Source organism: Lagopus leucura, unplaced genomic scaffold (genome assembly GCF_019238085.1).
Source record: "Lagopus leucura isolate 7727_CA_CO unplaced genomic scaffold, USGS_WTPT01 Super-Scaffold_100159, whole genome shotgun sequence".
NCBI classification, from domain to species: domain Eukaryota; kingdom Metazoa; phylum Chordata; class Aves; order Galliformes; family Phasianidae; genus Lagopus; species Lagopus leucura.
The window spans coordinates 2974197-2987566 of NW_024962335.1; the positions used below are offsets into that span (position 1 = coordinate 2974197).

The 13370-nt window shown below is 41.7% G+C and overlaps 1 protein-coding gene across 2 annotated transcripts in view; it reads left to right on the forward strand.

Annotated features, from left to right (window-relative positions):
• TMTC2 (transmembrane O-mannosyltransferase targeting cadherins 2) overlaps nucleotides 1-13370 on the forward strand; it is a 239019-nt gene that overhangs the window by 5234 nt on the left and 220415 nt on the right. The window contains exon 1 of one of the 2 annotated variants that reach the window (XM_042889536.1): nucleotides 11845-11865. The exons of the other annotated variant lie outside the window; for it this stretch is intronic. The gene's annotated coding sequence lies outside the window, so the exon portion shown is untranslated. Of the gene's footprint in view, nucleotides 1-11844; nucleotides 11866-13370 lie in introns of those variants that run through there. 2 annotated transcript variants of the gene reach the window in all.

Genomic DNA, 13370 nt, shown 5'->3' on the forward strand with positions numbered 1-13370 from the left:
GTCAGGATAACTGTGGGATTCCTGTAAGCAGGAGAGGGTGCAAACCCTACAGTTCACTTCCCAGTTTTGTGCTCCACAGGACTCCACATTTTTTTCTGAAAGCCCAGTTCCCATTGCTGAATGAAACTTGAAGCGCCACAGGAGATGTTTTCTGGAATCACACCTTGGACATTATTTAACATGTTGACTCTGCTGCTCAGTTTGCTAACTTCAGGACCGTCAAAGTACTTCTCAGACCTGTGGATGGCTCGTAATGGTCATCTGCAAAAGGCAGCGATGTTCCTTTAGGTTCTGCCTTCTGCTGAGGCATAATATGGTGCTGCTGTTATTCATTTGACCACTTATTGTGAAACAAATCTGCTGGATTGCTGGGATGTCAGTTAAGGATCATGTATCTGTCAAACTCTATTTCACTTGGAAGAAGAAGAAAGCCCAGTAAATCAGTTTGGGTAAATCAGAAGCTTTCTGCAGCCCGGAAGAGGTCCACGGTGAAGCAGGCTGTCCCCCTGCAGTCCATGGGCACCACACAGAGCAGATCTCCATGTGCAGCCATGGTGAGCCCTTTCAGGAGCACTCTGGGCAGGAGCTGCCTGCCCATGGGGAGGATATTGTGGTGGGACAGGAGGGCTGGGGGAGCTGCTGTCCATGCAAGGCAGTGCTTCAAGGGTGAGCCCTGTGGTATGGACCTGTGTTGGAGCAGTGCTTGGAGAGCTGCAGCCTGTAGAAAATGCGGAGAGGGTCAGTTCAGGAAGGGTGGCATCCCATGGTGGGGACCCCATGTGGAGCACGGGTAGAGTGACCACGAAGCAGTGGTAGAGATATAAACTGACTGTGGCCCCTCTTCTCCTATCTTCTTATGGGAAGGAAGCAGAAGGAGGAAGATAGGGGAGTGTCTTTTAGTGTCCTTTTAGTTCTCACTGCTCTAATCAGTTATCAATAGCTAGTAAATTATATTAATAACCCTGTACTGAGTCTGTTTTTGTTTTGACCGTGTTGGTAATTAGAGAGTGATTTCCCTGTTGTTATCCTGATCTTCAAGCTCTATTTCATCTATTTTATCCCCCTGTTCGGTTGAGGAGGGGGAATGAGAGAGTGGTGATACTGAGCTGCCCACTGGTGTGAAACCGCCACACCAGGATAATGTGAATTGCTGTTAGCATTCATTTTCTGATGGCTTTATGAGGACGTTTTTCAGGAATAGTAGGAGGTTTCAGCTGGAGGTAAATAATGCTCATTTACTGTCATCATGTACCATCTTTCCTTCACCTCATCTCTTTAATTGCTGCAAAACGTGTTACAAAATCAGTGTAATCTCTAAAAGAGTGTGTGGGGGTGTATACAGTCCACATAGTAAATAAAATAGCAGGATTTTGTTTTATGCTTAAAACTTGAGACCAGGTGTTTTCCAGCATCCATTCTGCACCAGAGAACAGGATAGGCTTCCCGTTGAAGTCTTCCAGAAGGGCTCCTGTGTTTATTTGTTAGTCCCTGCTGGCTGTGAGCACTCCCTGCTCTCCAGCACAGTCCGGGCCACAGTTTTACAGGTGAGGGAAAGCAGATTTTCCATATGATGGTGCAGACCATCACTGCTAGGCAACTGGATGGGCCTGTGGCATCCCCTATTACGGATCTGTCAGTAGACCAGAAAACCCCTCCCTGAACTCTGACCCGTGTTTCAAGTGAGGACAGCTTTTTCCAAGCTTAACATCCTGTTTCCAGGGTGGATTTTTCTCAGCTTAGTGTTACTCTAGGCTATTTTGCTAATGAGAGGGTTATGTGATTTTAACTCCTATCTGCTTTAGTCAGTCTGGTATTAGTTCAGAGGTACAAGGCGGTAATTGGTAGCAGAACTATCGCTGTAAAGTCTCTGCCAGTGTCTGGATGTTATTTTCATGCAACTTGTTAATTTGCATACTTAAATCCTAAAAAGGGACTTGAATGCTTGAAATGGGGTCACAATTCAGTGACCAAAATTGTCATGGAAACAAACCCACTCAGCAGCTTAAACTGCTCCTAGATCTTTATTCTGTCTTCCTTTCCCACCCCCTGACTTTTTAGATTAAACGATTAATAATTGGCCCTGGGCAGAGAAGCCATGCTCCATTATGCCTTTCTCCAAGACGCTGCCCGTCCTTGCTGCAGAACAGCCTGCATCCTATGATTAGGACTTCCCTCTAGTGAGAGACTGGTCTTGGAACCCTCTCAAATGCCTAACTGAAAGGTAGGTACAACACAAGTGTTTGCAGACCCAGTTTAGAGACAGCATTCAATTTTTGTACTTAGCTTTTCTGTTGGTGTGGTTACCTGCCCTCAGTAAGCATAACTTTGGTTTTTATTGCTTTTCTGAGAATTTTCTGTCCCTCTGATAAAGGGAAATATGAGTCCTGAGTTGGATGGCTCTCTGTGACTTAGGTGCCTTCCTTAGGAAGCAGTGATGAGCTGCTAAGTATGTAGGCTCCCAACATTATGATGAGTCAACGGTGCCGTTATGGCATCTAGCCTCTGACTTTTATGCAGTGATGTTTCTCAGTTGATGTTGTTTAAAATAGCCATGGGGTTTTCTTGGTAAGTTACAGAAGCTGATAATGATTATTTATATATTTAAAAAAAAAAAAAGCAACAGTATTTGACTAAAGCACTAAGAAATGCTCTTCCACTGAAAACATTCTCCTTAAGTTAATGTTTTCAGTGGGTTTAAGGTAATGTGGTTACTCCATGGCGAAAGGCTGTGAATGTTGCCTGTTATGAAAATCTTTGAGGATTAGTGCTGGTACCAAGAAAGTATACCTGTCTGTACACAGGATTCAGAGACCCTGTGTTGTGGAGTATCACAGTTAAAAACAAAATCCAACTCTGAAAGCTACCCAACTAGCACTGAACTTGGTTTGGTTTTGTCGATGAGTTTGTATTATGGCTTCATCTAGATTCCAGTAGGAGAAGAAATGAGAAATGTCATGAGGAGACAAGTATCAGTATGTAAAGATAGGAGGGCTAATGTAGCCTCCAGATGTAGACAGAGATGGTCTGCTTTGTAATAGTGGTCACTTTGCAGTGAGGGATTCCATTCACTGAATTGTGAAGTAATAGGTCAACATCTTGGATCAGAACTAGAACTGCTAATCCAGAATGCTTTTTTCTTCAAGTGACTAATTTGTTCCAGGAACCTATCGTGAAATCTTAAAGTGCTAGTTCCAAAAAAATAAGTCTCTTACGGGAATTTTTAGAGTTTTTTGTGCCTTTGTATGGTTCAGACCCATCTTCTTCAGATCTTGTTTTATTTTATTTTTTGTGGGTACAGGAGAATGCACAGAAGAATCTCACCAACTATAGAGCACAGCAGTATGTTAAACAATAAACTTAAACTTTGCCTTTTAAAAAACACTATGTATGTCTATACAGGGTTTTCAGTTCTTTGTCACTTCCTCTTTCTCATTCTGTGTTTGTGATTTTAGCCATATTCTTTGTGATAACCCAAATATTCTTGACTCCCTGTTGCAGTATCATCACATTCATGGGTCCTGATCAGTTATGGCTGGCTCTCTTGTTTGTGTGCACTTGTACTCTACCAGTTTGAGAAGGGGTTTAGATCCAGTTATAAGTTTAAGTGAGATGCTTGTTGTTGCCTCTACAGCCGTTAGAATAACTTTCCTAACCCATGTTTCACTGGGGATTTCCCTTATTAAAGTACTCTTTCGCATTCTTCGTACTCTTTAAAAACAAAACCAAACCACAAAAAGCTCACCCAAACAAACAAAAAACAAACAGAAAAACCCCAACAACCTCTTCTTGTTTTCAAATGAAAATATTTGAAGGAATACTGTGCCCTGCCATGTCCTCTTATTTCCATCAATTATGTGAAGGTGCAATTGTGCCTTCACTTGCACTTTATGCTGTCTTTATTTGATTTGACTGCTTAGTGGGGCTGTAGTGTTGGTTGATTGTTTTGATTTTTTTTTTTTTTTTTTTTTTCCAGTAAAAAGATAAAGAGGTAATTAGGCTCAAGTGTGAGGCTTAGGCTCAGAAACAGCTCAGTATCTTAACAACCCTTATTTTGTGAGTTGTCAGTCCTCTAGATACCACTACAATACAATACGTTTTTTTTTGCCTTGGATTAAGACAGTATTGGTCTGGCTTTCCTTGCTGATGCCTGAATTTCATCAGGGAATCATCCTGGGCAACAGTCTGAAATCAGATGAGAAGCTCTGTGTTAGGTTTGTGGTCTCTAGCAAGGTTCTTTTTCTGCCATCCTGTCTTTGACCTTTCAGACCCCTCCACGACAAATCCCATACCAGAAGCAGTAGATACTTCTGGGAATGATAGACATCTATTTGTGTATTTCCTTGCTGAAAAAAAAAACCAAACCAAAACAAACTGGATTGTAATAAAAAGTTCCCTGTAGTAAATTCCGTGGAGCTTGACTGTGTGAGTGTACGTTCTTCATTTTCTCCAAACAATTTCAGTTGTACTTGAAGAAACTTTTTAAGTTTTTTGTTTTCTTTTTTTCTTTCAGGAAGAAAAAGAAGATTGGTCTTGCAAAAGTAGAGTTAGTTGCAGAAGAAATACTTCATTCTCTAATTAATTAATTTGTAATTAAACTTCTGATCTGTTGCATTTTTATAATTAAAGCAGAAGAAAGTGGAGGCTTTTTAAAAGCCTTTTGATCTGAGTTAGGGTTCCAGTGCCAAAACAATAATTTAAATGCCCCATGGCTATATAAATAAAGCTTGCAGAGAGAAAAAATACAAAATGAATTATGAAAAATTTAATCAAATAACATTGCATTTTTGTGTGTAGTAGCTTGTTTTGGTAACACAAGCAGGTCTTTCCTCTTGAACACCAGTGTACTTCAGTAAATGTTGTATTTTATATGAGATGATTTAGCTGTGTTCTACTCCATTTCACAGTACATTACTCATTTCTTTATGTAAGTTGTTGAAAACTGTAGTATTTCTCTTTAATAAGCACTGTGCTTCTGAAGAATTCTTGGGATGCACTTTTTTTTTTTTTTTTTTAGAAGGAGTAGGACAAAGAGTTGATAACTGCAGGATGAGGGGAAATGGTTTTAAGTTGAGGGGGTGAAGATGCCCTGGGCAGCCTGGTCTAGCATTGAATGGAGAGGTTGGTGGCCCTGCCTATGGAAGGGGAATTAGAGATTCATGATCTTTGAGGTCCTTTCCAACCCTGGCCATTCTGTGACTTAACTATGGGGAAAGGCCAGAAAGTAGATGGCTCCTTGTGTTGCCTTGTATTAAAAAGAGATCCCACATGAAATCCCTTCAGGGCAAGGCTGCTCTTCACTGACAGCCATCCCTGTGCACTGTTTGAGCTCTGCAATGACTGCTGAGATTGGCCCTGCACCAGAGCTGTGGTGTGAGATAGCTTGCAGCACCCTGAGTGTGCTTATGGGGCTAATGGGCAGCTGATGCCCTACATGAAAGCTATCCCTACCCCAAGAGGCTTGGAGTTGTATGGCTGGATGTGCCCTCAGCTACCGTGCAAGACATTACATCTCTTGCTGCTTCCTCTCTCCCTATTTTTGCCCTTTATGTGATTACGAGCTCTTGGCAGCCGAAGTGGCATCCTTAATATTGCACTGGTTGACTCAGCGTGATAAGGGCATCTGGTTGTGTGCATCTGGCTCTTTTAAAAGGATGATTCAGCTGAAAGAATGGAAGCATATTGGAAGTTCTTTTATTCCATAGAGTTGCTAGGTGTGTGGGTGCTATTTAGCCAGGATAGATTGGCTGTAGTTTCCCGTTCCTCTGAGTCTGTTCTACTGTAGGATTTTACCAAAGTTTCTTATTGTCCTCTTTTTTTTTTTTTTTTTTCTTTTTTCTTTTAAAGTGACTCTAAGTCTTTTTTGATTCCTGTTGAATGAATCGATTTGTATCGGTTCAAAACTGAATCCCAAATTACTCTGATATGTGATGGATCTAGGTACTTGGTGTTCATGGCTAGCTGGTACAGGGTTAAAACAAGTAGGAAGGATTAAGTGTCCAGGCAGCAGGAAGTTAGTTTGTCCTCTGGAATTCAGAGCCTGCTTTTAGCACTTGACAAAGAAAATAATGGAAGGATGTTAACAAAAAAGTAGATATTAGTAGCCACCCAAAATTGATTTGTAGAAGTATGATAAACCTGTGAGAGATTCTGCAGGAAATTCTCCTGTAGGGGACAGTCAGCCATTTCTTTTTCTTTCTTTTTTTTCTTACTTTTTAATACATACTTTTCAACCATTAAATGCAGTCCCTTCCAAAAACAGTTAAAGATTCTCCTAGAGTTTGACAGACGCTCTGGTGAGGTGGGGGAAAGATTCCATTAAGGAAAAAGTTCTAAAGAATATTGGCTTTCACCTAGTTGTGTAATCCACTATCATATAGTATTAATAAGAATTAATATTTGGTATAAAGGAAGGTCATGCCTAACTAATCTTGTGGCCTTCTATGATGGAGTGACGGCATTGGTGGACGAAGGGAAGGCGACCGATGTCATTTACCTGGACCTGAGCAAGGCCTTTGACATGGTCCCCCACCACATCCTCATCTCCAAATTGGAGGGAAGTGGATTTGATGGGTGGACGACCCGATGGATAAGCAATTGGTTGAAAGGCCGCAGACAGAGGGTGGTGGTCAATGGCTCTATGTCCAGGTGGAGGCCGGTAACGAGTGGTGTCCCCCAAGGGTCTGTCTTGGGACAGACTCTTTAACATCTTTATTAATGACATCGATGAGGGAATTGAGTGCACCCTCAGCAAGTTTGCTGACGACACCAAGCTGAGTGGTGCGGTTGATACGGTGGAAGGAAGGGATGCCATTCAGAGGGACCTCGACAGGCTGGAAAGCTGGGCTCGAGTGAACCTGATGAGGTTCAACACGGCAAAGTGCAAGGTTTTGCATTTGGGCCAGAAGAACCCCAGGCACCTGTACAGGCTGGGAGGAGCGGTCCTTGAGAGCAGCTCGGCAGAGAAGGACCTGGGGGTCCTGATGGACGAGAGACTGAACATGAGCCAGCAGTGCACTCTGGCAGCTCGAAAGGCAAATGGGATCCTGGGCTCCATCAGGAGAGGGGTGGTCAGCAGGGACAGGGAGGTGATTGTCCCTCTCTACTCAGCTCTTGTGAGGCCCCATCTGGAGTACTGTGTCCAGATGTGGAGCCCTCAGTACAAGAAAGACATTGAGATTTTGGAAAGGGTCCAGAGGAGGGCGACTAAGATGATCAGGGGGCTGGAGCACCTCCCCTATGAGGACAGGCTGAGGGAGTTGGGCTTGTTCAGCCTGGAGAAGAGAAGGCTGCGGGGTGACCTCATTGCAGCCTATCAATACCTGAAGGGAACCTACACCCAGGAGGGGAGTAAACTCTTCAAAAGGGCTGACAATAGCAGGACTAGAGAAAATGGTTTTAAGTTGAAGGAGGGAAGATTTAGGTTGGATGTTAGGGGGAAGTTCTTTACAAGGAGAGTGGTTAGGCCCTGGAACGGGCTGCCCAGGGAGGTTGTGGATGCCCCGTCCTTGGACGTGTTCAAGGCCAGGTTGGACGGGGTCCTGGGCAACCTGATCTAAATGTGTATGTTTGGTGGCCCTGCTAGGCCAGGGCGTTGGAACTACATGATCCTTGAGGTCCCTTCCAACCCAGGTGATTCTGTGAAAAGTGGTAAAAAAAAAAAAAAAAAAACACAAACAAAACAAAACTACAGGTATATAAGAATACCTGTAGTGTTTTGTCCATCTGACAAAACATTTGTGTTTAATTTACCTGGGTTCCTCCAAATGTAATGCTCCTATTTATTTTCATGCTAACTACAATGAAGAGCACGATAACACCATTCTCAGCTACAACACAGTTTCCGACTTAGCCATCAACATTTGCTATGCACTTTTGCCAACGATGAACAAGAACCTGCATGGCGTGCTCATAAAAATCTACACCAGTGGAGGTGACCCTCTGGTGCCCTGCTGAAATGCACCACCCACCACCTCACCATGCTCACATCCACCATTTGGTCTTCATGAACATCCATCAAACACCAATTAATGGCAATGTGTGCAGTGTTTTCTGCATGGAGGAATTCAGTGACACATCTTTGCTTCATCTGCACTTCTGTGTCAGACTGCCCCTCTGCTGCCATCTGTCACATGGCAACAAAATGTAACAATATTGGTGAGAAGGTTCCTCCTCTACTGTCATACCACCAACATCTGGCTTTGTTTTTTTGGGCCAACATAGTAAAATAGGAGGCATTATTTTTTTTAGCAGCTGTTGTACTGTGTTTCAGAGCTGTTGATCTGAGGTGTTTGGGATTCTGCTGATTTTGCAGGACAAGAGAAGGTTTTCTGCTCTGTATGCTGCTGTGGATCTCAGCACTCCTTGGGGGTAGTGTTGGAGGAGTCTTATCTGAGCAAGAAAATTGAATAGTAAGGGTCTGAAGGTGATGAGTATGATATGTGTATCTTGAAAGGCTCTGATACAGTGGCTTGAAGCAAGGTACCACCCTGTTAAGCATAGTTTCCAAAAGTCACATGCTGTGTGAAATTTAAATGTCTCTACTTGACTCTGTGCTTGGTTTGCTCTGAAATTCTTGCAGTCTGAAATCTGTAGATTTTGTTGAGGCTCCCTGTACAGTAGCTTAATATAGGCCAGGAATTTCAGTTTATATTCATGCTGTGCAAATTGTTAATGGCATGAAAAAGTGTACGAGTTTGTTATGCACCAAAAGGTTTTAAAGTCAGTTTCTTATTGCTGGAACCCAACGTGTTTTACAGTACCCTTTTCTGAATAAGTGACTCTAAAGCATGCAAATAAAGAGCTAATATACAGGTAAATATAAGTGTGGAAGAGCTCGCAGAGTTCTGGTGTAATCACTCTTACTAAATGTCTTATTCTTTCTATAAATATTTAAGAAAAATCTAAGTGATGTGATGAATAGTGGATGGGATTCGGATCATTTTTTGAGTTTTATTTTCTTCTGGCCTCGTATAACTTCAACAGTGCTTAAAAGTGTAAGTTGCATTTGATTGCTTGAGCACGTATAGGGCAGTAGGGACTTCTGTCCATTGTGTAGCACAGTGGGAGTGATAGCTGAGTGTTTTTGCTTGAACAACCCTGAGAACACTTTATTTTACATACCTCCTTTAAGACAAGAAATCACAGGGAAACATGTATATATGCAGAGTATATAAAAGCACAGTGTTATACTTTATATTTGCTGTACTATGTGGCTAGAAAGATAACTAGTGAGTAGAGAGTATTTGTTTTCTATCCTTATTTCTCACTGAATCCTATATAAAATGCATGAGGTAGCAGAACATAGTCCTGCTAAGGAAGAGCAGATATTGTGATAATTCATAGCATGAACCTGAAATCATGCCAGTTAGTCCTCTGCCAAGGGTAAGCGAACACACTTGTAGAATAAGTTGCTCAAGGCAGACTGCTTATCATGCTGTATTTTGCTTTGTAAAATGCAAAAGAGCCTTGTGCATAGCAGGACAGTTGCATTTAATATGCATATTTAATTGCACATATAATAACAGACATAATTTTTCATCCTTGCAGTGCTATCTTACGTCTGCACCAACAGTGCAGGTCGTGGAGGGAATGAAGGGATGGACTGCAATCAGTGAATCTTCCTACAGAGTGATTAAATTAGTATCAAATTATGCCCTTAGGATATTTCTGAGCTCTCAAATATAGTAAGCCGTATGGTAATCAGAAAAAAAGGATGTTGTTTCTTTTTCTAGTCAAAGAGTCTTTGTTTCTGTAGACATTGTTCTGAGTTTCAGCAGGAATTTGGGTACAGCAGGAACTTCTACCTTTTTGCTTTCTGCAGCAAAGGATCTGTGTTGAATTCGCAGTTTTTATTTTTTTTCTGCTGAGGGTTAGAAGCCAGGTACATGGGTCACCTTTCACTCATTCTAAATAAAACTAAATGAGGAAGCAAGTACAGGGATTATATTTCAGCTATTGCTTCGGGAGCTGACTAACGTTGATTTAATTGAATTCAATTTAGATTGGTTGAATGTTGCTGCTGTTGTAATTAAGGAAAGAAAACTGCAGCTACCTAATCTGTTTTTCTGTCTCTTGTACCTGCCTGAAGTTTATTCTTTTCTAAATTGCAAATGAGCGAGTGAAGTATCCAGCTAAGCAAAATCAGTCTTTGTTCCTTGATGACTATGCACTAACTACCTTGCGCTTATTGGGATGGTAAAAATTAGCAGATTGGGGAGGATGAATGGCCTGTTTAATAATCTCCAAGAAGGAGGAAAAATGACGTAATTTGTTTTAGTGATGAGCTGTTTACTGCTAAGGTCAAGATAAAAGCAGATCGTTTTGTGCATGTTACATGTCAGTAAGAGATAAAAAAGCAATGTAGGGGTCAGGTTTATCTTGAAGACTGCTTTCAGAAACACTTAGACGTGTTCAGCTTTTTTGCATGTAAATAGTCCCATTACATGAAGTCTGGTCCAACTGGAGTCAATGGTAAAACTTGTGGCAATTTAAATAAGGCTAGAATTTCATGAATGAGTTCAGTGAGACTACTTGTATACAGTAAGTTAAACACATGGCTCAGTGTTTGCAGAATAGAGGGCCTGCAAGGCTACAGGAATAAGACCCTTGTGACACAGTTTGAAGTCTGACCTGCCTTGCTATTGGGTGATGGAGACCTGTGGTGAGGAAGTGGATGAACCTTTTGGGCATAAACAATCAGAGTATATAAAACGTAATAAATAACTACAATTCATAAAATGCTTGGCTGGTCCTAAATAATGAATCAGTGAAAATGTTTATGGGCTGTGCTCGTTCTTGTAATATATTTTTATTTTATATTTTTTGGCACAAATGCATGTAAGGAATTAGTATCATTGTTATGTTTTGTTATTCATAACTATTTAGTAGTGGGAGAAGCTTTCTTTTGGAAGGGGGAGGAGGCAAAACAAAAGTTACAGCCCCTCACCTAATACTCTACCATAAGAGTTATGTGATGTTTGATACTTATGTCAACTGTTGTAGCCATCATGTATATCAGCTACTTAATTTCATATCACACTCAGTGAAGAAACACAGTGCGTTATCGTAACTTTGACGGTTCTCTCCATCTGAGGCTTTCCCCTCCAGATGTTTCACTGGTTAGCAAATTTGATTTGGAACTGCTTGTACAGCAAAACAGCTGTCACATACATTGACAGATCTCTGTCTCTCTCTTTGTGTAGAATATCTTTGCAGAGCCCAGTTTTGTGTCTTGGTGACAAATAGAATTTAAATGACTGCCTCCTTAGTACTGTGAGATTTAGATAAGTGCAATTTTCCAGGTTTTTGAAGGAATCCTGATTTATATTTTATGACACATACACAACCAAGCAATTATCATGAGGTTTTATGGCAGCTTGGCAGTCCTTTGTGCCTATGGAAACAATTACACAATAGTGCATGTGCAAATAGTGTTATCAGGTGCTCTTTGTGTGTATTCACTCATTTTACCTGGAGTATACTAAAAAGCTGCAACCGCCTTCTCATTTAAACGAAGCCATCTCTATTGTAAGAGGAACTCGCTTAAAGACAGACATTGAGGTCTTAAGAAAATAACAGCTGCTATTCATTTTCAAATGCTTTCATTTTGGCATGCTGTTGATGATATTTTTTTTCTGTGCACTTGAAAATGCTCGTGCCGGGAGGAACGTCTCCCCATGGTGAGGTCAGATTCAGGTTGTGACCTCCCCTTTGTCCTTGCTCTCTCTTCTTTTCCTGTCTCCAGGTTGTAGACTAATATTCCCTGTATTTCTGGAGGATGGAGGAGGAGAAAATATTAGTGCTGCTGATTGTGCACTACAATTGCTGCTGGGGAAGAGGAATCTGTAGTGGCCAACTACAAAAAAAGTAAAGTGTCAAGGCAGTAGAAGATACAGCACTGGTGCAAAGCTCTTGTGATGTGTGTGCATGTATCTGGGGCAAATGCTTTCTCACTTCTTATTCAGTGTTTGTAGTTCTTAAAGTTTGAGAGTTTTTTTTGCTGTTTTATGCTAAGATACTGATGCAGCTCCTTTCATTTCCCTTATATCATCCCACTGCATAGGGAGTAGTGCATTAGGGTGCTTTAGGAGTACTTGAGATTTCCTCCCCCGGGACACTTCAGACTGAAAGAGATGAGAAGAGCAATGCATGGAAAAGAGACCATATGCATAGTGTTCCTGCATGTTAATCTCTGTGTTGTATCTGCAGGTATGAGAACCATCCAAAAGTTAAAGTGAGGAGATGTCTGGAAATTAGGAAGAGACAAGACAGGGGAGGGGGAAATGAGTTACGGCTGAATGCTTGGTGGTTGTTAGGCATGTGGGATGTAGAGGATCCAAAGCCAGTACGGAGAGGAAAATTGCCCTCAGTGTGTCAGTGCTGCTACTGAGTTTGCTGAAAGAGACATTAGCCCTGGATTTTGGCAGTCTCAGCTGTTTCTGTTGTAGTGAGCCAGGCTGGGTCAAACTGCTGAAGCCAAGGACGTTTGCCCTGCCGAAACAAACCTGAGGTCGATCAGACCACTGGCATGGCTAGGAGCTTGCACAGGGGTAGCTGCTTGTGGCGTAGGTGGTGATGAGCAATTGGTGGTGATAATCGCATCAGACTGTACCAGTGAAGTCTGTCCAGAGAGATCTCCCTGGATTTCACTCTTACCTTTCACGAGTTTTCAGCTTGCTCTTCTAACCTGTTCTGTTTCGCTGTCTCCCTGGGTGGTTTTCTCCTCTCATGTTTCCTACAATGGAAAGCTAATAAGACATATACAGAAAACAGACGCTGGAACCGAAGTAGGAAAAATGAGCAATGGCTCAGTTAATAGAGTTTGGCCCTTTCAAGGAGAAAGACACAATGTAGACTGAAAAAGAGATAAATTGCTTGGGAAAGGAAAATGGATAAAACAATGTGGCTGAAGACAGAGGCCCAACTGTTACTGTGTAAAAATTAGATTGCTGCAGAAGCTGGGGTTTTGTGGCTGCCTTGTTTGGCTATTCTTTATACCGAATCCTAGTTTAGGGCAGACAGCAACAATGCAAAGAGCTGCTGCTTTTAGCAGGTTCTTGCCAAGGCTGCTGTGTGGCTAATGAAGCGCTAGAATGTAACCTAGTCTTGGCAGTAGAGCTTTGGATGGAAGGCCAAACTGAACTATCAGCAGAGATGATACTATTTTTAGGGCTATGTATCTGAAAAAATAGTTGATAGAAAGCTGTAGAAGCTCTTGGAAAGTGGCTCTGTGCTTGCGCTTTGAATGCCTTATGCTGAAGAAGTTTTCAAATCCCTGTCAACGTGAGAACTGACTGTGAATTTCAAACATAAGATTGCACAGCATGTGGCATTCATTTATTATCCCATTATTAGATTAAGTGTTATGAATT